At 44.0% G+C, this 25,127-nt stretch overlaps 1 protein-coding gene across 1 annotated transcript in view; it reads right to left on the bottom strand.

Annotated features, from left to right (window-relative positions):
• The window catches only part of CCND2 (cyclin D2), a 559,919-nt gene that overhangs the window by 92,195 nt on the left and 442,597 nt on the right, over positions 1-25,127 (bottom strand). The gene's annotated exons all lie outside the window — the stretch shown is intronic.

The following is a 25,127-nucleotide window of genomic DNA, read 5'->3' as shown; positions in this document are numbered from 1 at the left end:
AGAATATAAAACCTGCACCAAAATATATGCATTTTTTAGTCTTAAATTGTAATGAACTTCACAAAACCACTGAAGCCTTGATGATAAAAAATAGATTCGTTTATTAGAGAATAAAAATTAAAAAAAAACAAAAAAAATCTTTTTAAACTGCAATGAAAACTGTAATGAATTTATATAAAATCTATCAGATCAGATCTGTCTGTCTGTGAGGCTCCCAGGCAGCCTCAGGGGCCTTCCTCCACTGCTGTGTCCTCTAGAGGCCAGGCACAATGCGCTCCATCCCCTTATCCCCTGGTAAGGAAAAACTCATGGTTTTAGAGAAGGATCAGGTGATCACAGCGATCAGCAAAGGAACCTTGGCGGTAAATGTTGCATTTCCCTGCAGCGCCACCACTGGTTAAAAGAAGAATTACACATTGCCTATTAACATTAATAGGTGAAAAACACTGTTTCTCTACATGAACATATATATATATATATATATATATATATATATATATATATATATATATATATATATATATATATATATATATATATATATATATATATATATATGGTGTATGTGAGAGTAGTTATCATGTCTTCCTATGCAGTGATTACAAAAAACAGGACAGGTGACAATCACACAGAGAAATGTTCAGCAGTGTAAAGAATGGGGGCAATAAGTCTTATTTTGTAGTTCTGCATCCCTGCATGTATGACTATATAATAACCACTGATGATTTCATGTTCCTGATGTTTCCACTGTTTCTATATTTTTCATATAGTGGTGAAGAAGAAGCATAAAGAAAACTAATTCTCCAAGTCACATAATGTAACCGTGAGATCTTCTGAAGAACATCTGCCCTGCGTCCGGTAAGAATCTGCCATTTTTTTGTTTTTATACTGTCATATTCTTGGACCTCGGCAGGCGTTTTTTTTTTTTACACTTCAGTCAAGTCTTCCCCACCCATTTCTTGCCCTTTTAGTTTCCTGCGCTGATTGCATGCTGACCGATTTCTAACAATTGATGGCCTGTGTTGAAATAGCCTCCTTTTCAGAAGAGGTTACAATCGTGTAATGGAACAGGCCTCTGCTGCACTTGTGTACGCACCGATTATTATTACACTTTCTCTGACTTCCTGGGCCTTCCACTTTCATGGGTTTTACAGCTGACCAATAATAAATATATTGGTTTTTTCCACACGTTATCTTTCATAAAGGCAAATTGGTGTATTAATTAAGATTCACATGTATAAAGGTTGCCTGAGTAACTTTCTAATTACATTACATTAATGATCCTCTACTGATCCTGAGTTACATCCTGTATTATACCCCAGAGCTGCACTCACTATTCTGCTGGTGCAGTCACTGTGTACATACATTACTGATCCTGAGTTACCTCCTGTATTATACTCCCGAGCTGCACTCACTATTCTGCTGGTGCAGTCACTGTGTACATACATTACAATACTGATCCTGAGTTACATCCTGTATTATACCCCAGAGCTGCACTCACTATTCTGCTGGTGCAGTCACTGTGTACATACATTACATTACTGATCCTGAGTTACATCCTGTATTATACTCCAGAGCTGCACTCACTATTCTGCTGGTGCAGTCACTGTGTACATACATTACATTACTGATCCTGAGTTACATGCTGTATTATACTCCAGAGCTGCACTCACTATTCTGCTGGTGCAGTCACTGTGTACATACATTACATTACTGATCCTGAGTTACCTCCTGTATTATACTCCAGAGCTGCACTCACTATTCTGCTGGTGCAGTCACTGTGTACATACATTACATTACTGATCCTGAGTTACATGCTGTATTATACCCCAGAGCTGCACTCACTATTCTGCTGGTGCAGTCACTGCGTACATACATTACATTACTGATCCTGAGTTACATCCTGTCTTATACCCCAGAGCTGCACTCACTATTATGCTGGTGCAGTCACTGTGTACATACATTAATGATCCTGTACTGATCCTGAGTTACATCCTGTATTATGCTCCAGAGCTGCACTCACTATTCTGCTGGTGCAGTCACTGTGCACATACATTACTGATCCTGAGTTACCTCCTGTTTTATACCCCAGAGCTGCACTCACTATTCTGCTGGTGCAGTCACTGTGTACATACATTACATTACTGATCCTGAGTTACATCCTGTATTATACCCCAGAGCTGCACTCACTATTCTGCTGGTGCAGTCACTGTGTACATACATTACATTACTGATCCTGAGTTACCTCCTGTATTATACCCCAGAGCTGCACTCACTATTCTGCTGGTGCAGTCACTGTCTACATACATTACATTACTGATCCTGAGTTACATCCTGTATTATACTCCAGAGCTGCACTCACTATTCTGCTGGTGCAGCCACTGTGTACATACATTACATTACTGATCCTGAGTTACATCCTGTATTATACCCCAGAGCTGCACTCACTATTCTGCTGGTGCAGTCACCGTGTACATACATTACATTACTGATCCTGAGTTACATCCTGTATTATACCCCAGAGCTGCACTCACTATTCTGCTGGTGCAGTCACTGTGTACATACATTACATTACTGATCCTGAGTTACATCCTGTATTATACCCCAGAGCTGCACTCACTATTCTGCTGGTGCAGTCACTGTCTACATACATTACATTACTGATCCTGAGTTACATCCTGTATTATACTCCAGAGCTGCACTCACTATTCTGCTGGTGCAGTCACTGTGTACATACATTACATTACTGATCCTGAGTTACATCCTGTATTATACCCCAGAGCTGCACTCACTATTCTGCTGGTGCAGTCACCGTGTACATACATTACATTACTGATCCTGAGTTACATCCTGTATTATACCCCAGAGCTGCACTCACTATTCTGCTGGTGCAGTCACTGTGTACATACATTACATTACTGATCCTGAGTTACATCCTGTATCATACCCCAGAGCTGCACTCACTATTCTGCTGGTGCAGTCACTGTCTACATACATTACATTACTGATCCTGAGTTACATCCTGTATTATACTCCAGAGCTGCACTCACTATTCTGCTGGTGCAGTCACTGTGTACATACATTACATTACTGATCCTGAGTTACATCCTGTATTATACCCCAGAGCTGCACTCACTATTCTGCTGGTGCAGTCACCGTGTACATACATTACATTACTGATCCTGAGTTACATCCTGTATTATACCCCAGAGCTGCACTCACTATTCTGCTGGTGCAGTCACTGTGTACATACATTACATTACTGATCCTGAGTTACATCCTGTATTATACCCCAGAGCTGCACTCACTATTCTGCTGGCGCAGTCACTGTGTACATACATTACATTACTGAGCCTGAGTTACATCCTGTATTATACCCCAGAGCTGCACTCACTATTCTGCTGGTGCAGTCACTGTGTACATACATTACATTACTTATCCTGAGTTACATCCTGTATTATACCCCAGAGCTGCACTCACTATTCTGCTGGTGCAGTCACTGTGTACATACATTACATTACTGATCCTGAGTTACATCCTGTATTATACCCCAGAGCTGCACTCACTATTCTGCTGGTGCAGTCACTGTGTACATACATTACATTACTGATCCTGAGTTACATCCTGTATTATACTCCAGAGCTGCACTCACTATTCTGCTGGTGCAGTCACTGTGCACATACATTACATTACTGATCCTGAGTTACCTCCTGTATTATACTCCAGAGCTGCACTCACTATTCTGCTGGTGCAGTCACTGTGCACATACATTACATTACTGATCCTGAGTTACCTCCTGTATTATACCCCAGAGCTGCACTCACTATTCTGCTGGTGCAGTCACTGTGTACATTGTTGTGAACTCTGTGTTCAGGCTCCCTCTTGTGGTCACTGGTGGTATGGTGTGACTTTTGCCTTGGGCTCCCCCTGGTGGCTTTGTCTGTTATCCTGCTGGTCTCTGGCTATCAGCTGGTTCGTTATCCTCTGGGAGGTTCCTATATAGCTCTGTTTTACTCCCACTTGTTGCCGGCTGTCGATGTAATCAGTGCTACTCTGATTCCTTCTGACTACCTTGCTCCCAGTCCATCCAGGACAAGCTAAAATTTTTTTGCTCATTTTTTTTATCAGCAGTGTTTTTCATGTTTTCTGTTCCAGCTTGCTAAAATGTAATTCCCTCGCTTGCTGGTTGCTCTAGTGGGCTGAGTTTCTCCCCACACACCGTTAGTTGGTGTGTGGGTTCTTGAAATCTCAGGATGGATATTTTGTAAGGGTTTTTTATTGATCGCATAGACCCCTGCTCTATTTTCTGCTTTCTAGTACTAGTGGGCCTCTTTTGCTGAATCTGATTTCATCCCTATGTATGTGCCTTCTTCTTACTTCACCGTTAATATTTGTTGGGGGCTTCTATATCTTTGGGGATTATTTCTCTGGAGGCAAGCGAGGTCTTTCTTTCTCTTTAGGGGTAGCTAGTTCCTCAGGCTGGCTCGAGACGTCTAGGAATTTTTTTAGGCACGTTCACCGGCTACCTCTAGTTGTTTTGGATAGGTTCAGATTTGCGATCAGTCCAGTTACCATCTCCCTAGAGCTCGTCCTTAGTTTATTCACTTGCTGGTCTATTTGTGATCCTCAGCCATTAAGGATCATAACAGTACATACATTACATTACTGATCCTGAGTTACATCCTGTATTATACCCCAGAGCTGCACTCACTATTCTGCTGGTGCAGTCACCGTGTACATACATTACATTACTGATCCTGAGTTACATCCTGTATTATACCCCAGAGCTGCACTCACTATTCTGCTGGTGCAGTCACTGTTTACATACATTACATTACTGATCCTGAGTTACCTCCTGTATTATACTCCAGAGCTGCACTCACTATTCTGCTGGTGCAGTCACCGTGTACATACATTACATTACTGATCCTAAGTTACATGCTGTATTATACTCCAGAGCTGCACTCACTATTCTGCTGGTGCAGTCACTGTATACATACATTACATTACTGATCCTGAGTTACATCCTGTATTATACCCCAGAGCTGCACTCACTATTCTGCTGGTGAAGTCACCGTGTACATACATTACATTACTGATCCTGAGTTACATCCTGTATTATACTCCAGAGCTGCACTCACTATTCTGCTGGTGCAGTCACTGTGTACATACATTACATTACTGATCCTAAGTTACATGCTGTTATACTCCAGAGCTGCACTCACTATTCTGCTGGTGCAGTCACTGTGTACATACATTACATTACTGATCCTAAGTTACATGCTGTATTATACTCCAGAGCTGTATCCTTATTTCTAAACACTTCACACCCAAAACCTCCCAGCATTTACTGTAAGGTGTGAATGATTTGTCTTCTAGGAAGTGTTTCATCAAACATGTTGTCAATTACCATTAACAACCAGCAGTATTTTGAATGCAGCTCTTCAGCATAAAACACAAGAAACACTTTGAAAATGTCTTTTGTCCTCCAGGCAACAACAACAATAATAATTACACAAAATGAGTATCACTAGTAGTTTAATGATAATTGTTAAACTTAGATTTTCTGGGTGAAGTGAACCCTGAGAAAGACAACCGATACCAGGTCTGAAAAGTAAACTCAACGCAGATGTTGGATCCAGACGCCCGATGCTACAATGTCACGATGTGCATGGTTCAGGCACTATGTAGCTGATTACATAAGTTATGATCCAGAATTTTGTTTTCCTTTTAACACGATCATTTTATTTCTATCATTATCTGTTTCGGATCCATCCATCGATCCCTCCATCCATATATCCCTCCATCCATATATCCCTCCATCCATATATCCCTCCATCCATATATCCCTCCATCCTTGACTTCTTTCATCCTCATACTTATCTCATAGATTACTTTTTCGGACAGACTCGGCATTACGAGTTTTCTTCTGCGTTTTTTTTTTTTAAATGACTGCCAGATGGATGTTCTTGGTGTACAACCTTGAACTCCCTTCACTTTGTGTAACTTTAAGTTTAGCCAAGATTTACTGTACCTTGTATCAAACCCCAAAATGTAGCTGTGATACTGCTCAGGAATCCTGGTGTTTAGTATGAGGAGGTGGACACATCTCTTTGAAGCGGCATGGGAGACACATCCAGTACCATCCGCAAAAAAAACCCCAAAAAATGTAATCTCAACAACATTCCCTCTTCAGAACATTTACTGTAGGCGACAGTCATCTAGGAAAAACATATGGTCTCCTTTCATTTACTGGTTGGACTGGTTTTCCTGCACCATTTATGGCGTCCCCGCCTCTAAATGCATATGTACATGCTTTCAAAAGGGTTTTCCAAGCTTCAGCTAAAATTCTGCATTCACTCTTTATGGCTGTAGACTGCTGAATCCTGACAGTGTGCAATGCACACACTGTCAGGATTCTGCTCTGGTACCTACTTGTCTGTAGATTGCAAGTTTACCTGGTTGCGGTCACATTCCGGCTAGCTTTTTCGTCTGCTTTTCTCCATTGAAAATTGAGTCAAGCGTGAAAAGTTGTTAATTGTTACAATCTCAAGCAACAGAGCAGAATCCTGACAGTAGATTTTATTAGAAATACAACAAAATATTACATGTGGATAAAATACAATAGCATGACAGAATACATAACAAAAATTCCAGCATGCGGACAGGAGAAGAAACAACCAGTACACTAAGAGATAGGGCACACTACCAAATATGACCTGGGTAAGTCTAAAATGGTATAACACAATGTGCTTGCCATAGAAAAAGAAGTCTCAGAGGGAACAACGCCCTCTACATATGCTGCATACTCATATCTTAGTACAGCCAATAGCATATAACCAATAAGAACTTACCCATAGTCGGTCATGGTCTGTGTGTTGCCTTCCCACTACCCCTGACGCGCGTTTCGCACGATGGCTTTTTCAAAGGGGAGGTGACAAAGGTGTCTAACTACAGCTGCACTTTTTATAGGAAGTCGGACATCAAGTTTAATTGGCGCATGCGCATCTACGTCCCGCGCATAAAATAGTGCAATTTCAAATGGCGTAATTGTGCGGCGTGTCTGCAGGCGGAAAACTGCCTATGGTACCGATATACATCCGCGCCGCACAACATGTAAACGCCATAGAGATTAAGCAGCGTCGGGTAAGTGGAATAGCGCATGCGCACTACCAGTGCCAATATTCAAGGAAGTATATGTTATCTGACCCGGAAATGTTTGAAATCTAGTGCGCCTGCGTGCAGTAAGCCTCTAGTATCTGTGAGTTCGCGGCTGTGTTGCCATAGGAATCCGCAATGGCAACACAGCCGCGAACTCACAGATACTAGAGGCTTACTGCACGCAGGCGACTTCCTATAAAAAGTGCAGCTGTAGTTAGACACCTTTGTCACCTCCCCTTTGAAAAAGCCATCGTGCGAAACGCGCGTCAGGGGTAGTGGGAAGGCAACACACAGACCGTGACCGACTATGGGTAAGTTCTTATTGGTTATATGCTATTGGCTGTACTAAGATATGAGTATGCAGCATATGTAGAGGGCGTTGTTCCCTCTGAGACTTCTTTTTCTATGGCAAGCACATTGTGTTATACCATTTTAGACTTACCCAGGTCATATTTGGTAGTGTGCCCTATCTCTTAGTGTACTGGTTGTTTCTTCTCCTGTCCGCATGCTGGAATTTTTGTTATGTATTCTGTCATGCTACTGTATTTTATCCACATGTAATATTTTGTTGTATTTCTAATAAAATTTGATGTTTCTCTAGAATATTGAGTATCTATACTCCTTTTTTTCGCTAGTACGTGATATGTTTCCTTGGGAGTGATGCTCCTTTAGATTTATTTTGATATTGGGAGAGTTTTCTCTGACTATTTAACATGCTCTCGGCCACTTATAGATGCTTACTGATTATTGTGTGTATCAGAATCCTGACAGTGTATGCATTGGAGAAAAATACAGGAACCAGGGCTCCTGACATCCTTCTTGCGGTAATTTTATTAGTACAGTAAAATCACAACGTTTCTGCAGCGTTGGACCTTTATCAGCCCATATAAAGGAGAGATATTCAATTTTTTATGGCTTGATAAAGGGCCTGAGTGGCCGAAAAGTTGAAAATGTTCTGTACTAATAAGGTTACCAAAAGGAGGACGTCTGGTGCCCTGGTTCCTGGATTTCCCTGTATTGCTGCAACTTTGTGGAGGATTTCACCAAGTGGGCACGGACAACAGTGGTCGTATAAGTGTGTGCATTGCACACTGTCAAGATTCAGCAGTCTGCAGTCACATAAGGGTGACTGTAAAAACTTAGCTCAATCTCAGAAAACCTCTTTAATGGAGACAACTACCTTTCTTTTTCATAAGAAAAGACCATGAGGTTGTCACAGCCATGTTCCTTCCATTAATGAACCAAAAGGTTCGGCTTTCAATAGAAAAAGTTTTCTGCTTAGGCTTCAGGACTTCTCTTGAGCTGCCTCTGATTTCTGGAATTCTCTTTTCTTTATTATACGCCATTAACAATTAATTGAAACAAATCTTTTGCAGTCCAACTATATGGCTTCCATCTTGAGCTGTAGGACATTACAAGTAATCTTAGGACCTCAGGGCAAGTACCAGAAAAGGGTCCAACTTGTTGACGCCCTTTGACAGCTGCTTAGGTTTTATCATTTGCGTGTGGCAACTTCCACTAATCCCTTTGATCCTATGAAGTCTGTAATCTCAAACTTTTATAGATCCTCTGCTTTCTATAGGTGTGTGCACTCTTACTTCATTTGACCTTTCAGGCTCCTTAAAGAGATGGTTCCCAATGTCCGGTTTCACCCAGAAATGCCTCATCCTTACTTGGGGGAGCCCCAAAAGCAGACAAGTCCACAAGGTTTAAAGTAAACCCCATCTTTTGCAGCCCAAAGAAAAAAAGTGTCGAATTTACCGGAATGGTATCCAAAAGATCAAGACCGCCCCGGAAAATTTGACACTGATGGCCAACGATGGGAAACTTAATTTCAACTTCCCTATTGGAGAATTACGCTAGTTAAGGAGTTATTCTCATCACCTATCCATAGGGTTTCCCACCGACCACTAGAATGGGGCTCTGACATGCCAGACTGAATGGAGTAGAGTCAGGTACGAGTGCCAACATTCCATTAGTTCTGTATGGAACTGTGGGAGATAGCCCAAGTACAGCACTCAGCTTTCTCTGGCAGTCCCATAGAGAGTGAATGGAGTGGTGGTGCGCATGGCCCTGTTCTTGGCATCGGTGGTGGTCCACAGATAGGTGAAAACTTCTAAACTTACTATAAGGGAGGGCTTTGTTCAGGAACCTCATTTATTAGAATGAAGGGTGGAGCTACGAGTGTCTCATGCCCCGGAGGATCCGGCACAGAGGATCATCTGACAACCCTTCTAACAAAAAGGGGACAACCTCGTTAGAGGCTATGTTCACAAAAACTACTTTTGTAAAGAACAATGTTGATTTCCTATAGAAATAAAAGAGAAGAGATTTAGAAGTGTTTTTGAAAAGGATTTTCGATTGGATCTTCTAAAAAAAAATCCTCAAACAACTCTGTGTGAGGAGGATTTATGGTTAAAGCTGAATGTATATGAATGTAATCACCAAACATTGGCGGCTGATACAATGTAGTCAGGTTGAGATTGTTATCATGACGAGGGTTTCCTGTCGATGACGGCACTCCGATCACTGTGATCTGCAGTTATCTTTTGACTTACTAACTGTCCTATCGGCTTCCATTATTTCCAATTATCGTAGATATCTCCCATCCTGATCCAGATTTACTGGCATCAGATGAGGTTGTACTATCAGTAAAATTTGTATCTGCACAAACCATCAACTTACTGATCAGACGAAAAAAAAAATATAAAAGTTCACTACTTGTCGTCTTCATTTCTTTTTTTAGCAATTACTGTAAAATGGAAAGTGAACGAAGCAAAGAAAAATCTAAATAAAATCAATATTTGCCTTCAAAACATCACCAATTCTTCTAGATACACTTGTTACTTGCAAGCAGTTTTTGAAGGAACTCTGCAGGGAGGTTGTTCCAAATATCTTGGAGAACCAACCACAGATCTTCTGTGGAGGTAGGTTTGGCAGAACGGGTGGTGATTCCTGGCAAGTTTGGGACTTAATTTCGATGAGGGAGTGGTGAAAGTGCAAGAGAAGATTCTGAAGAAAGCGCAGTTGGACCGCAAGCAGAGATTTCACATACTGCTCTCCAGAAGAAACAAATGTGAATATCTCTGCAATGGAGCAACACAGTGCAAAACGGAAAAAACCATCAGAATCAGTAGTGCTCGGGGACTTTAACTAATTTTTTTGGGCAAGTGAAAGGTCCTGTTTAAATATATTCAAACCAGCAATAATAATGTGAGATTGGACCGCTAAATTAATATTAGACTCCAGATCAGACCCCTAAATTAAATAGACCTGTAAAAAGACCATTATGTTAATATAATGGCAGGAATGCCAGACCGCTATATTAAAATCAGACCACAGACCAGACCCCTAATTTATTTAGTGTCAAAGGTATGGAGTTCCGGCCCCGAGCTTCTTGCCCAGAACCCTAGCTCTCCAGCAATGGCTGCATGGAGCCAATACCGTTCAATCCCATGATATCGTCGTAAACCCCTGCTCCATTACTGACCATCTCGTAACCCACAGACTGCTGTGGGCTAGTAACTTACAAGGCATCAGTGTATCCATATGGGAAGAACGATGACAGCATCACGCTGCCTCTACCGGTCCACTATAGAAGTCAGAAGTAGAGAAGGAGGCTACCGGTCCACTATAGAAATCAGAAGTAGAGAAGGAGGCTACTGGTCTACTATAGAAATCAGAAGTAGAGAAGGAGGCTACCAGTCTACTATAGAAATCAGAAGTAGAGAAGGAGGCTACCAGTCTACTATAGAAATCAGAAGTAGAGAAGGAGGCTACCGGTCTACTATAGCAGGCAGAAGTAGAGAAGGAGGCAACCGGTCTACTGTAGAAATCAGAAGTAGAGAAGGAGGCTACCGGTTCACTATAGAAGTCAGAAGTAGAGAAGGAGTCTACCGGTCTACTATAGAAGTCAGAAGTAGAGAAGGAGGCTACCGGTCCACTATAGAAGTCAGAAGTAGAGAAGGAGGCTACCGGTCTATTATAGAAGTCAGAAGTAGAGAAGGAGGCTACCGGTCCACTATAGAAGTCATAAGTAGAGAAGGAGGCTACCGGTCTACTATAGAAGTCAGAAGTAGAGGAGGCTACCGGTCCACTATAGAAGTCAGAAGTAGAGAACGAGGCTACCGATCTACTATAGAAGTCAGAAATAGAGAAGGAGGCTACCGGTCTACTATAGTAGTCAGAAGTAGAGAATGAGGCTACCGGTCTACTATAGTAGTCAGAAGTAGACAAGGAGGCTACTGGTCTACTATAGTAGTCAGAAGTAGAGAAGGAGGCTACCGGTCTACTATAGTAGTCAGAAGTAGACAAGGAGGCTGTGGTGACGAGAAACATGATTAGGTGAGAATAATCTGTATTGCGTTTTATATCATGGGTCTGTGGGGGGGACTATCATGCTGCATATACGGAACTGTGAGAGCCATCATACTGTACACGGGAGGTCTGTGGGAGTCATCATACTGTATATAGGGAGCAGTGAGGGCCATCATACTGTATATGGGGAGCAGTGAGGGCCATAATACTGTATATAGGGAGTTGTGAGGGCAATCATACTGTATATAGGGAGCAGTGAGGGCCATAATACTGTATATAGGGAGCTGTGAGGGCCATCATATTGTATATAGGGACCAGTGAGGGCCATCATATTGTATATAGGGAGCAGTGAGGGCCATCATACTGTATATACCGAGCTGTGAGGGCCATCATACAGTATATACCGAGCTGTGAGGGCCATCATACTGTATATAGGGAGCTGTGAGGGCCATCATACTGTATATAGGGATCTGTGGGAGTGATCATACTTTATATAGGGAGGTGTGAGGCCCATCATATTGTATATAGGGAGCAGTGAGGGCCATCATACTGTAAATACCGAGCTGTGAGGGCCATCATACTGTATATAGGGAGCTGTGAGGGCCATCATACTGTATATAGGGAGCTGTGAGGGCCATCATACTGTACATGGGAGGGCTGTGGGGGTCATCATACTGTATATAGGGAGGAGTAAGGGCCATCATACTGTATATACCGAGCTGTGAGGCCCATCAAACTGTATATACCGATCTGTGAGGGCCATCATACTGCATATAGGGAGCTGTGAGGGCCATCATACTGTATATACGGAACTATGAGGGCTATCATACTGTATTTAAGAGGTCTGTTGGAGCTATCATACTGTATATAGTGAGCTATGGGAACATCATACTGCATATAGGGTGCTGTGGGGGCAATAATACTGTATATAGGGAGCTGTGGAGGCCGTCATACTATATATAGGGAGCTGTGGGGGTCATAATACAGTATATAGGGGACAGAGGCTGTGGTCAATCATACTGTATATGGGGAGCTGTGGAGGCCATCCTACTACATATAGGGAGCTGTGGGGTCAATAATATTGTATATAAGGCAGCTGTGGGGACATCATACTATATATATATATATATAATACAGTATGCTATGGGGAAGGGGCTGTGGTCAATCATACTGTATATAGGGAGCTATGGTGACACCACACTGTATATACAGAGCAGTGGGGGCCATCACACTATATATAGGGAGTACTGTATGGAGTTGTGGGTGTTTGTAAAGTACCTACAAAACTAGAAATGGGAGACCTTTTGCAAGTTTAGCACAAAGCACCTTATTTTCCGCTTTGCAAACACCTTAACCCTTTCAGTGCCAGCAGGAAAGAGCGCGGCACGTCGAGCCGGGGCAGAATGGGTTAATCATTGGCCCATCGAATTGCTTGGGTCGCGGTCTCTTTGAAGCGGTATTTAGTAGTGTAAAGTTCAGGGCTACTGCGGAGATTAAAGATATGAGAGTCAGACGTATCTGCGGACTGCAGTGCACAAAAGGTGCACAGAATGCAGAACTCCTGGGAAATCGGTCAAAACTGTGAAATTGCCTTGATCCGAGGATTCTTACAATATTACAAGAGCTGGAAATCTATCTGGGCCGTGATAAGCCGCTCACAGCTGAAGGTTTAGGTTCGAAAACAAAGTAGCAATTTATTTTTATAAGCATTTTATGAATTTTTTTGTTAGCTGTTTTTTTTTTTTATATTTCTTGTTTTTGCCATCCTTTATTGCAGTATCTGCGCCATCTTTGCCAATTTTACCAGAATATCCCAGAGGCTGCTGGAAAAAAGCGACACCTCTCTATAGGGATGAGCGAACCAATGTCTGGTTCTTAGAATTAAACCAATCTTTAGTCCAAAGTTAGGATCGGGTACCAGGGCATAACCCGAACTTGAACCGGAATACGAACCCTATAGAAATCAATGTGTTTATATATTCTGAATAAATTACAACAAAAAAAAAAGTAATTTTAACAATATTTTTCCCCGATAGAAAAAAAAAAAATGGTGAAACAGCGCCACCTTTGTTTATGGGTGAAGTCTGGTACTGCAGCTAAGATCATTCAAGGGCGTGGAGCCAATACACATGAGTGGGGATCTTTCTGATAAAAAGCTTTTTTTTACATGTCTTGCACAGATGTTGCGTCATCAAATGCATCGCCGCCATCTAAGCAGACATTCAGAGGAAGGAAAATGGAGTGTGTCCTGTAAAAGGAGCGTTCTTTGGGGGGGAAAAAAAAAACTCTGACACCTTTTAGAAGGCCAGCCCTATTTTTCAAGCATGCTCTCTCTATCAGAGAAATCCGCTTCTTTATCCTCCTGGACTGATCATTCACTCTCAATTCAAGGGGGAAATGCTATAAAAATTTGTATTCAGCGAAGACAGATTTCCCCATTACTGAGATAGGAGATGGCAGTTGGTGCTTATAAAATTCTATGGAGGAGGGAGGAGCTAGAGAAAATTATTGTTCTAGTTCTCCATAGAACTTTATGAGCACCAACTGTCATCGATCTCAGTAATGGGAAAGTTTGTATTTTTACTCTAACCTGATTTTTTTGGGGATGATTTATAAAGTATCTAAGCATTTAAATAAGCAATACAGAAGGAGAATATATATTTTGAGCCAATCAAATATCCCCTTGGTGCATGCTCTCCCCTCTCACAGAAGGCAGTCCTACCTACACAGAGAGAAATACTGCACCTGCATCCCCCTCCTCCCCTTTAGCTCCTGTTTACAGCCCCCCCCATACACTTTAAATAGCTGTCGGGTGGACCATCACATAGCCAACCGCTTGCCTTACTCACCGTACACAAGAGCACTCGCTCTGCCTAGCGCTCCTATGTTCTGCATGAGAGAGCCGCTGCCAGACGTTTCTGGCGTTGACTTTTCTCTTAGAAAACAAAAGGCTCAGCATTCTGAAATCGGATAAGCTTGATCCCCTCACCCAACAATCATCTGCCAAGGGTCCCCATTCACATTAGACTGTTGGCCAATCCTGTCGATTTCAGCCAACGTTAGCTTAATTTGCAGGGGGCTTTTAGGGCTCATTTAGACCGGCTAATAATCAGTAACGAGTGTTAGCAAGAATCTAGATTTGCTGATTATCATGCTGTCCAAACAGGCTGACAATCAGCCAATGAATGGGCAAAACATACACCCGTCGAGTGAGATGATTTTCTCGTTCTCGGCAGCACGTCGTCCTGTGTAAACACTGATGAACTGCCGAGACCATTATGTTCTATGTGTTCGCAATAATAACATTAACGTACGTTCGTCGGGTGAGATGATTTTTAAGCTCGTTCTTGGCAGCACGTCATCCTGTGTAAACACTGATGAGCTGCCGAGAACATTATGTTTAATGTGTTCGCAATAACATTAACACGTACGTTCGTCAGGTGAGATGATTTTTAAGCTCTTTCTCGTCAGCATGTCATCCTCTGTAAACACTGATGAGCAGCCGAGAACATTATGTTCTATGTGTTTGTAATAATAACATTAACGTACGTTCGTCCGGTGAGATGATTTTTAAGCTCGTTCTTGGCAACACTGATGAGCTGCCGAGAACATGATGTTCTATGTGTTCGCAATAATCACATTAACGATCGTTCTGTGTGCCGCGTTCATTGTAAAGGCTGCGGTCGGCCCATTTCAAATATTACGTTTCTAATCATTAATTAATGTTCTAGCCGCCGATCTAATCAATGGGTTTGTACTCGACGTTGCTTTAGTTCATCCCACAATATGACCGGCTGCAAAACCTCCAAAAAAGTGATATAAAACTACGATTTTGCTTCTTTTTCATCTTTGTTATTTATTTCGTTCTCCCTTCCTAACCCCAATTTCTCAATTAAAAGCTAAAGGGTTAACGACTGAACAAACTCAAAATGAAATCCAGAAGCGTTATCAATATTCTTGTGAAAGTCTCAAAGTGAAAGTCATTTATGATTTGACGGCTTTTGACTTCAGGCAATTTTGCCGCTTTTATTGATGCCATAAATCACTTTATATGTTTTATTTTTTTTATATCTGCATTACTGCTGGGAATTGGCTGAATGACAGTATTTTGCTTCTGAAATGACAAGAGATGATTGGTAACGTTGCTACGCACATGGGCAAATCTGACTAATGGAAACTGATATAGGTGCCCATATAATAAGCAGTTACCCCCCTTCCCAGAAAGATGAATCAGCATTAGGGGAGGGTCTGTTTTGCACAAGAAAAATTATTAGTTTCTGCAATGAAACAGGTTGCCAATTTCCCTATAAATAAATCTCAAAGTGGATCATCACTGATAGAAACTGGATAGAAACTGATACATGATTTTACCCTGCTGGGACCCCCAGTGAGCAGCTGTAATTTGTAGCGGAAGCTACAATAAGTGTTCACTTTCTGTGCCTTCCATTAAAGAGGGTTGTAAGACTTTGACCTCCATACAGTACACTGCACACCCCATAGTCCTCCATACAGTATAATGCACCCCATAGTCCTCCATACACTATAATGAACTCTCCATAGTCCTCCATAAAGTATAATGGACCTCCATATGGTATACTGCCCTCCCAATAGTCCTTCATACAGTACAGTACACTTCCAATAGTCCTTCATACAGTGTACTGCATTCCCCATAGTCTTCCATACAGCATAATGCACTCCATTGCCCTCCATACAGTATAATGCACTCCCCATGGTCCTCCATACAGTATAATGCACTCCCCAGAGTCCGCCATACATTATACTGTACTCCACATAGTCTGCCATACATTATAATGCACTCCCCATAGTCTGCCATACATTATACTGCACTCCCCATAGTCCTTCATACAGTATAATGCACCCCATTGTCCTCTATACAGAATAATGCACTCCCCATTGCCCTCCATACAGTATCATGCTCTCCCCATAGTCTTTCATATAGTGTAATGGTCCTCCATACAGTATAATGCACCCCATAGTCCTCCATATATTACAATACACTCCCAGTATTCCTCCATATAGTATAATGGTATAGTGCACTCCCCATAGTACTCTATACAGTATAATGCACCCCATTGTCCTCCATACAGTATACTGCACTCCCCATAGTCCTCCATACAGTATAATGCACCCCATTGTTCTCCATACATTATAATGCACTCCCCATGGTCCTCCATACAGTATAATGCACTCCCCAGAGTCCGCCATACATTATACTGCACTCCACATAGTCTGCCATACATTATAATGCACTCCCCATAGTCCGCCATACATTATACTGCACTCCTTATAGTCCTCCATACAGTATAATGCACCCCATTGTCCTCTATACAGTATAATGCACTCCTCATAGTCCTCTATACAGTATAATGTACTCCCCATAGTCCTCCATACAGTATAATGCACCCCATTGTCCTCTATACAGTATAATGCACTCCCCATAGTCTGCCATACATTATACTGCACTCCCCATAGTCCCCCATACAGTATAATGCACCTCATTGTCCTCTATACAGTGTAATGCACTCCCCATAGTCCTCTATACAGTATAAAGCACTGGCCATTGTCCTCCATACAGTCATACAGTATTATAGCCACCACAATGTACTCACTGATTTTAAAAAAAATACAACACTCACCTCTCCTCGTTCCCCCGCTGCTCCGGTTTCAGCAGCGAGCATTCTGAAGTGCCGCTCAGCTCAACACACCGGGCCATTTAGTAACTTCAGCGCGCACACTGCGCTGAGATGTCAGACGCTGAAGAAGAATGATGGAGGAGGAAGCATCAGCCCCCTTCTCCTTCATTGCTTTCAACTGTATCTGGGCCCCCTGACTCACAGGTCTCATATTGACGGTACACCACTGGTTGAGGGGGTCCAACACTCAGCACCCTAATGATCAGCTGGTTCCATGGTGACAAGAAGCTACATGTGTATGGAACCAGAACATTACAACTTAATTCTCGGGTGCTGCAGTTCAGCTTCCATTGAATTAAACAGGAGCACGAGTCCTGACAACCCCTTTAAGTAATAACTGTCTTTTTAGGTATTGTGAAAAAAAATTTTTTTTTTAAACCACATCCCCTTTAATTAAAAACTTACGAAAGAGTTCTGAAACTTTCTAACATACTTATTCTTCCGTTTTACTTTCAAGGTCTTTGTTGCTGTCAGTGAATGGAAACATTCTGGTCATTCACATACAGGCCTTGTCTTGCTTACGCAGCTGTTGGTACACGGACTGAATCAGCAAAAACCTCTGCAGGCCGACGTCTTCTACCTGCACAGATACATTCCAACAAACTGCTGATTTGTGACCTGCGGTGTAACTTGAAGCTTGTGGGCCCCAGTGCAAAAAGCTTCAACGGGCCCCCCATTATTGCAAGTCTTTAATGGTGTTGGTCTTTTCATATAGGCCAAAGAGACTTTTTGGATACTATTGCAACCCCTGCTAATTACACCCCTGTTTGTGACTAGTTTCCCCGATCACGCGGCCATGTCAGTAGTCCACAGCCACTGAACCCGATCTAGCGGCCATGTCAGTAGTCTACAGCCACTGGACCCGATCAAGCGGCCATGTCAGTAGTCCACAGCCACTGAACCCGATCTAGCGGCCATGTCAGTAGTCCACAGCCACTGGACCCGATGACACGGTCATGTCAGTAGTCCACAGCCACTGAACCCGATCTAGCGGCCATGTCAGTAGTCTACAGCCACTGGACTCGATCAAGCGGCCATGTCAGTAGTCCACAGCCACTGGACCTGACCAAGCGGCCATGTCAGTAGTCCACAGCCACTGGGCCCGATCAAGCGGCCATGTCAGTAGTCCACAGCCACTGAACCCGATCTAGCAGCCATGTCAGTAGTCCACAGCCACTGGACCCGACCAAGCGGCCATGTCAGTAGTCCACAGCCACTGGACCCGATCGAGCAGCCATGTCAGTAGTCCACAGCCACTGGACCCGACCAAGCGGCCATGTCAGTAGTCCACAGTCACTGGACCCGATCTAGCGGCCATGTCAGTAGTCTACAGCCACTGACCCGATCAAGCGGCCATGTCAGTAGTCCACAGCCATTGGACCCGATGACGCGGTCATGTCAGTAGTCCACAGCCACTGAACCCGATCTAGCGGCCATGTCAGTAGTCTACAGCCACTGGACCCGATCGAGCGGCCATGTCAGTAGTCCACAGCCACTGGACCCGATCGAGCGGCCATGTCAGTAGTCTACAGCCACTGGACCCGACCAAGCGGCCATGTCAGTAGTACACAGCCACTGGACCCGATCTAACGGCCATGTCAGTAGTCTACAGCCACTGGACCCGATCAAGCGGCCATGTCAGTAGTCCACAGCCATTGGACCCGATGACGCGGTCATGTCAGTAGTCCACAGCCACTGGACCCGACCAAGCGGCCATGTCAGTAGTCCACAGCCACTGGACCCGATCGAGCGGCCATGTCAGTAGTCCACAGCCACTGGACCCGACCAAGCGGCCATGTCAGTAGTCCACAGCCACTGGACCCGACCAAGCGGCCATGTCAGTAGTCTACAGCCACTGGACCCGATCAAGCGGCCATGTCAGTAGTCCACAGCCATTGGACCCGATGACGCGGCCATGTCAGTAGTCCACAGCCACTGAACCCGATCAAGCTGCCATGTCAGTGGTCCACAGCCACTGGACCCGATCTAGCGGCCATGTCAGTAGTCCACAGCCACTGGACCCGATCTAGCGGCCATGTCAGTAGTCTACAGCCACTGACCCGATCAAGCGGCCATGTCAGTAGTCCACAGCCATTGGACCCGATGACGCGGTCATGTCAGTAGTCCACAGCCACTGAACCCGATCTAGCGGCCATGTCAGTAGTCTACAGCCACTGGACCCGATCGAGCGGCCATGTCAGTAGTCCACAGCCACTGGACCCGATCGAGCGGCCATGTCAGTAGTCTACAGCCACTGGACCCGACCAAGCGGCCATGTCAGTAGTACACAGCCACTGGACCCGATCTAGCGGCCATGTCAGTAGTCTACAGCCACTGGACCCGATCAAGCGGCCATGTCAGTAGTCCACAGCCATTGGACCCGATGACGCGGTCATGTCAGTAGTCCACAGCCACTGGACCCGACCAAGCGGCCATGTCAGTAGTCCACAGCCACTGGACCCGATCGAGCGGCCATGTCAGTAGTCCACAGCCACTGGACCCGACCAAGCGGCCATGTCAGTAGTCTACAGCCACTGGACCCGATCAAGCGGCCATGTCAGTAGTCCACAGCCACTGGACCCGACCAAGCGGCCATGTCAGTAGTCCACAGCCACTGGACCCGACCAAGCGGCCATGTCAGTAGTCTACAGCCACTGGACCCGATCAAGCGGCCATGTCAGTAGTCCACAGCCATTGGACCCGATGACGCGGCCATGTCAGTAGTCCACAGCCACTGAACCCGATCAAGCTGCCATGTCAGTGGTCCACAGCCACTAGACTATAGCCCTTCGAACCTCCTCCTACATTCCTGGTGCCTGTTCTGATTAGTAGGCCCGCTGCGATGTCATCATTATGATGCACATATGTCACATCGGGCCTAAAAATCAGTAGAGGCGCCGAGAAGGTAGGCGGAGGTTTCAAAAGAGGTTCCTGGCTGCTGGATCAGGGTCCTGCAAATGTTTCTGATCATCTCTATTCACTGGGAGCAAGCACAGATATTGAAAGGGCGCAGCTTCGAACCCAAATTTTTAGGCCTCACTTATCAAAAAACGTAAACATTGGTTGCTATGGGTGGCAAAGAATCACAATACAGCTTTCATTTCCTACATTGATCTGGTCAAATGAAAGCTGCACTGTGATTGGTTGCTATGGGTGGACAAAACCAGTTTTCCTTTTCAACACTTTTGATAAATCTGCCCCTTATCTCTGTTCACTGAGAGCGAGCAGAGATATTAAAATGGTGCAGAACTGAACCCAAATTTTGGTGCCCTCATTTATCAAAAGTGTGTAAAAGGGAACTTGTCTTTGTCAGCCATAGCAACCAATCACAGCTCAGCTTTCATTTCATTTACTGCTCTGGTCAAATGATAGGTGCGCTGTGATTGGTTGTTACGGGTAACAAAGATCGTTAAACACTTGATAAATCTGCCCCCCCCCCCCCTCCTTTAAAAATGGCGGAACTTTATTTTTTTCATTGCGTCTTGATTTCAGACGCCTTGTACTTTATACCTGTAAGTGGAATTAACCCTCGGAGTTTGACATTTTATAGGCAGACGCGGTTCTTTGAAGAAGGCGCTTCCTCAATAAAAATGTGATGGAGCTGAATAACATAAGGGCAGAAGTGAAAGCTGTTACGATTTACACGGGGGCAGGCGCAGTCGGCATGTAACTTATGTTAATGAGAGCCTCATGACCCAGATATCATAAACTGGGGTCTATACATTTACGGGGATTTTTGTTTTTGTTTTTTTTCACTTTTCTTTTGCAGTGTATTAAAATTAAAGGGGTAGTCCTATCTCTTAGTAAAATATCTAATATACATGGGAAATGTCTGACACAAGCTATTCCCACCGCTGGGACCACATCTGTCTCTAAAACCGGGGTGTCTCGACGGCGGCGTTCGCTCTGAGCTGGGTGATTTGGAAAGGAAAGGGTTAAAACATTTTAATAACAAGGTCAATGTGCCCAATTATAGACCTCTTTTTTTTTACTCTTCTTCCAAACAGCACAGCTTAGAAAAAAAAAAAAAAAAAAAAAGGGAGAGAGAGACCGTCGGGCTCTAGCTAATGATTGGCTGCAGCGGTCACCTGAGGAAGATAAGGAGACTCTGACAGCAGAATGGAGGTGTAGAGGTTGAATGTATTTTTCTTTTATGCTATGGGCGCGTTTCTAAAAATGGTTTTCTCATAGACGGCAGCCCCTTTAAAATAGCAAATTATATATTTTAACGGATATATGGTACTTTAATTAAGATCGCTTACAGAGGGACCCCAATTTAAAGATATCGGCACCACCTTGATTCTAGTTGTTTTACTTTTGGCTTGGATTTGATATATGACCAGAGAAGGGGGCTGGCTTGGCTATTAAAATGAGACAGTCGGCCAGCCCCCTTCACACACACCACAAAATTACATGCTGATCCGTCCTGTGATAAGCCCAAGCCAGAGGGGAAGTACTAGTATTCGGACTACGTTGATACCTTCAGACTTTTATTAACGTAGATCAGCAAATTTGCAGTAAATATCCTTAGCATAGGTCATCAATGTCTGATCGGTCGGGGTCCGACACGCAGCACTCCTACCGATCAGCAGTACTCGATGTCGGTGGCGGTGGTCGATGGCCGGCAATGCTCAACTGCTCCATTTTCCGATAGTGGCCGCGGCTTGGTACTGCACATCCAAATCAATAAGACGGAGCCGTTCCGATACCGGGAGCGACTGATCACGGGGGTGCCAGGTGTCGGACCCCGACCGATCAGACATTGATGACCTATCCTAAGGACAGGTCATCAATGTAAAAGTAGTGGACAACCTCTTTAAGACAAGGTTCACAAGATCTAGATTCTTCCCATTCTCGGGATCACTGGGGGTCCCAGCGTTCAATAAATTGTCCTTTCTCCTATATATATATATATATATATATATATATATATATATATACTAGCTGAAGAGCCTGGCGTTGCCTGGGCATAGTAAATATCTGTGGTTAGTTATAGCACCTCACTTCTCTTATTTTCCCATCACGCCTCTCATTTTCCCCATCACATCTTTCATTTTCCCCCTCACATCTCTCATTTTCTCCCTCACACCTCTCATTTTCCCCCTCACTCCTCTTATTTTCCCCCTCACTCCTCTCATTCCCCCCTAACACTTGTCATTTCGACCTCACATCTGTCATTTTCCGATCACTCCACTATTTTCCCTCACTCCTCTCATTTTGCACTCACACCTTTTCATTTTCATCTCACACCTCTCATTTTCACCTCAGTATATACATGTTTGTAATCTCCCTTATATATAGTATACACCTGTATGTCATCTCCTGTATATAGTATATACCTGTATGTCATCTCCCCTGTATATAGTATATACCTGCTGTGTGTCATCTCCCCTGTATATAGTATATACCTGTATGTCATCTCCTCCTATATATAGTATATACCTGTATGTAATCTCCTCCTGTATATAGTATATACCTGTGTGTCATCTCACCTATATATAGTATATATCTGTGTGTCATCTCCTCCTATACATAGCATATACCTGTATGTCATCTCCTCCTGTATATACTATATACCTGTATGTAATCTGCTCCTGTATATAGTATATACCTGTGTGTCATCTCATCCTGTATATAGTATATACCTGTATGTCATCTCCTCCTGTATGTAGTATGTACCTGTATGTCATCTCCTCCTCTGTTGTGAATTTGCTTTTTGCTCCCTCTAGTGGTTACTAGTTTTTTGACTCTGGTTTTTCTGTCATTCCTTTTATCCGCACCTGGGTCGTTAGTTAGGGGTGTTGCTATATAAGCTCCCTAGACCTTCAGTTCAATGCCTGGCAACGTAGTTATCAGAGCTAGTCTGCTGTGCTCTTGTCTACTGATCCTGGTTCCAGTTATATCAGCTAAGTCTGCCTTTTGCTTTTTGCTATTTGTTTTGGTTTTGTATTTTTGTCCAGCTTGTTCCAAATCTATATCCTGACCTTTGCTGGAAGCTCTAGGGGGCTGGTGTTCTCCCCCCGGACCGTTAGACGGTTCGGGGGTTCTTGAATTTCCAGTGTGGATTTTGATAGGGTTTTTGTTGACCATATAAGTTACCTTTCTTTATTCTGCTATCAGTAAGCGGGCCTCTCTGTGCTAAACCTGGTTCATTTCTGTGTTTGTCATTTCCTCTTACCTCACCGTCATTATTTGTGGGGGGCTTCTATCCAGCTTTGGGGTCCCCTTCTCTGGAGGCAAGAAAGGTCTTTTGTTTTCCTCTACTAGGGGTAGCTAGATTCTCCGGCTGGAGCGTGTCATCTAGAATCAACGTAGGAATGATCCCCGGCTACTTCTAGTGTTGGCGTTAGGAGTAGATATATGGTCAACCCAGTTACCACTGCCCTATGAGCTGGATTTTTGTATTCTGCAGACTTCCACGTACCTCTGAGACCCTCGCCATTGGGGTCATAACTGTTTGCCAGGCCAGTATTAAATGTTTAATGCGTTGCAGAAGAGGGATTATAAGAAAGAAGATTCTGAGTTTTTTTTTTTTTTTCTTTCTTCTTCCCCTTTACCTCAGAGTGGCTATGCTTGCTGCAGACATGAATGTCCAGACCTTGATTACAAGTGTGGACCAGCTGGCTACTCGTGTGCAGGGCATACAAGACTATGTTATCAGAAATCCTAGGTCAGAACCTAAAATACCGATTCCTGAACTGTTTTCTGGAGACAGGCCCGCTGGTCATTGTTTTTCTCCCGCTTTGATTTTGTTGTCTCGTATTTACCAGGTTCAAAGAATGTGAAGGCCGATGCTCTTTCTAGGAGCTTTGTGCCTGATGCTCCTGGAGTCGCTGATCCTGTTGGTATTCTTAAAGATGGAGTTATCTTGTCAGCTATTTCTCCGGATCTGCGACGTGTGTTGCAGAGATTTCAGGCTGATAGGCCTGAGTCTTGTCCACCTGACAGACTGTTTGTCCCGGATAAATGGACCAGCAGAGTCATTTCCGAGGTTCATTCCTCGGTGTTGGCAGGTCACCCGGGAATTTTTGGCACCAGAGATCTGGTGGCCAGGTCCTTTTGGTGGCCTTCCTTGTCAAGGGATGTGCGGTCATTTGTGCAGTCCTGTGGGACTTGTGCTCGAGCTAAGCCTTGCTGTTCTCGTGCCAGCGGTTTGCTCTTGCCCTTGCCTGTCCCGAAGAGACCTTGGACACATATCTCCATGGATTTCATTTCTGATCTTCCGCTATCTCAGGGCATGTCCGTTATCTGGGTGATATGTGATCGCTTCTCCAAGATGGTCCATTTGGTTCCTTTGCCTAAGCTGCCTTCCTCTTCCGATCTGGTTCCTGTGTTTTTCCAGAACGTGGTTCGTTTGCACGGCATCCCTGAGAATATTGTGTCAGACAGAGGATCCCAGTTCGTTTCTAGGTTCTGGCGATCCTTTTGTAGTAGGATGGGCATTGATTTGTCGTTTTCGTCTGCTTTCCATCCTCAGACTAATGGACAGACGGAGCGAACCAATCAGACTTTGGAGGCTTATTTGAGGTGTTTTGTCTCTGCTGATCAGGACGATTGGGTGACATTCTTGCCGTTGGCTGAGTTTGCCCTTAATAATCGGGCTAGTTCCGCCACCTTGGTTTCGCCTTTTTTCTGCAACTCTGGTTTCCATCCTCGCTTTTCTTCGGGTCATGTGGAGCCTTCTGACTGTCCTGGGGTGGATTCTGTGGTAGATAGGTTGCAGCGGATCTGGAATCATGTGGTGGACAACTTGAAGTTGTCACAGGAGAGGGCTCAGCGCTTTGCCAACCGCCGCCGCGGTGTGGGTCCCCGACTACGCGTTGGGGATTTGGTATGGCTTTCTTCCCGCTTTGTTCCTATGAAGGTCTCCTCTCCCAAATTTAAACCTCGTTTTATTGGGCCTTACAAGATATTGGAAATCCTTAATCCTGTATC

This window comes from Ranitomeya variabilis, chromosome 5, assembly GCF_051348905.1.
Source record: "Ranitomeya variabilis isolate aRanVar5 chromosome 5, aRanVar5.hap1, whole genome shotgun sequence".
Taxonomy (NCBI): domain Eukaryota; kingdom Metazoa; phylum Chordata; class Amphibia; order Anura; family Dendrobatidae; genus Ranitomeya; species Ranitomeya variabilis.
Note: the sequence above shows the minus strand (reverse complement) of the source record. Positions and strands in the feature narration are given on the sequence as shown.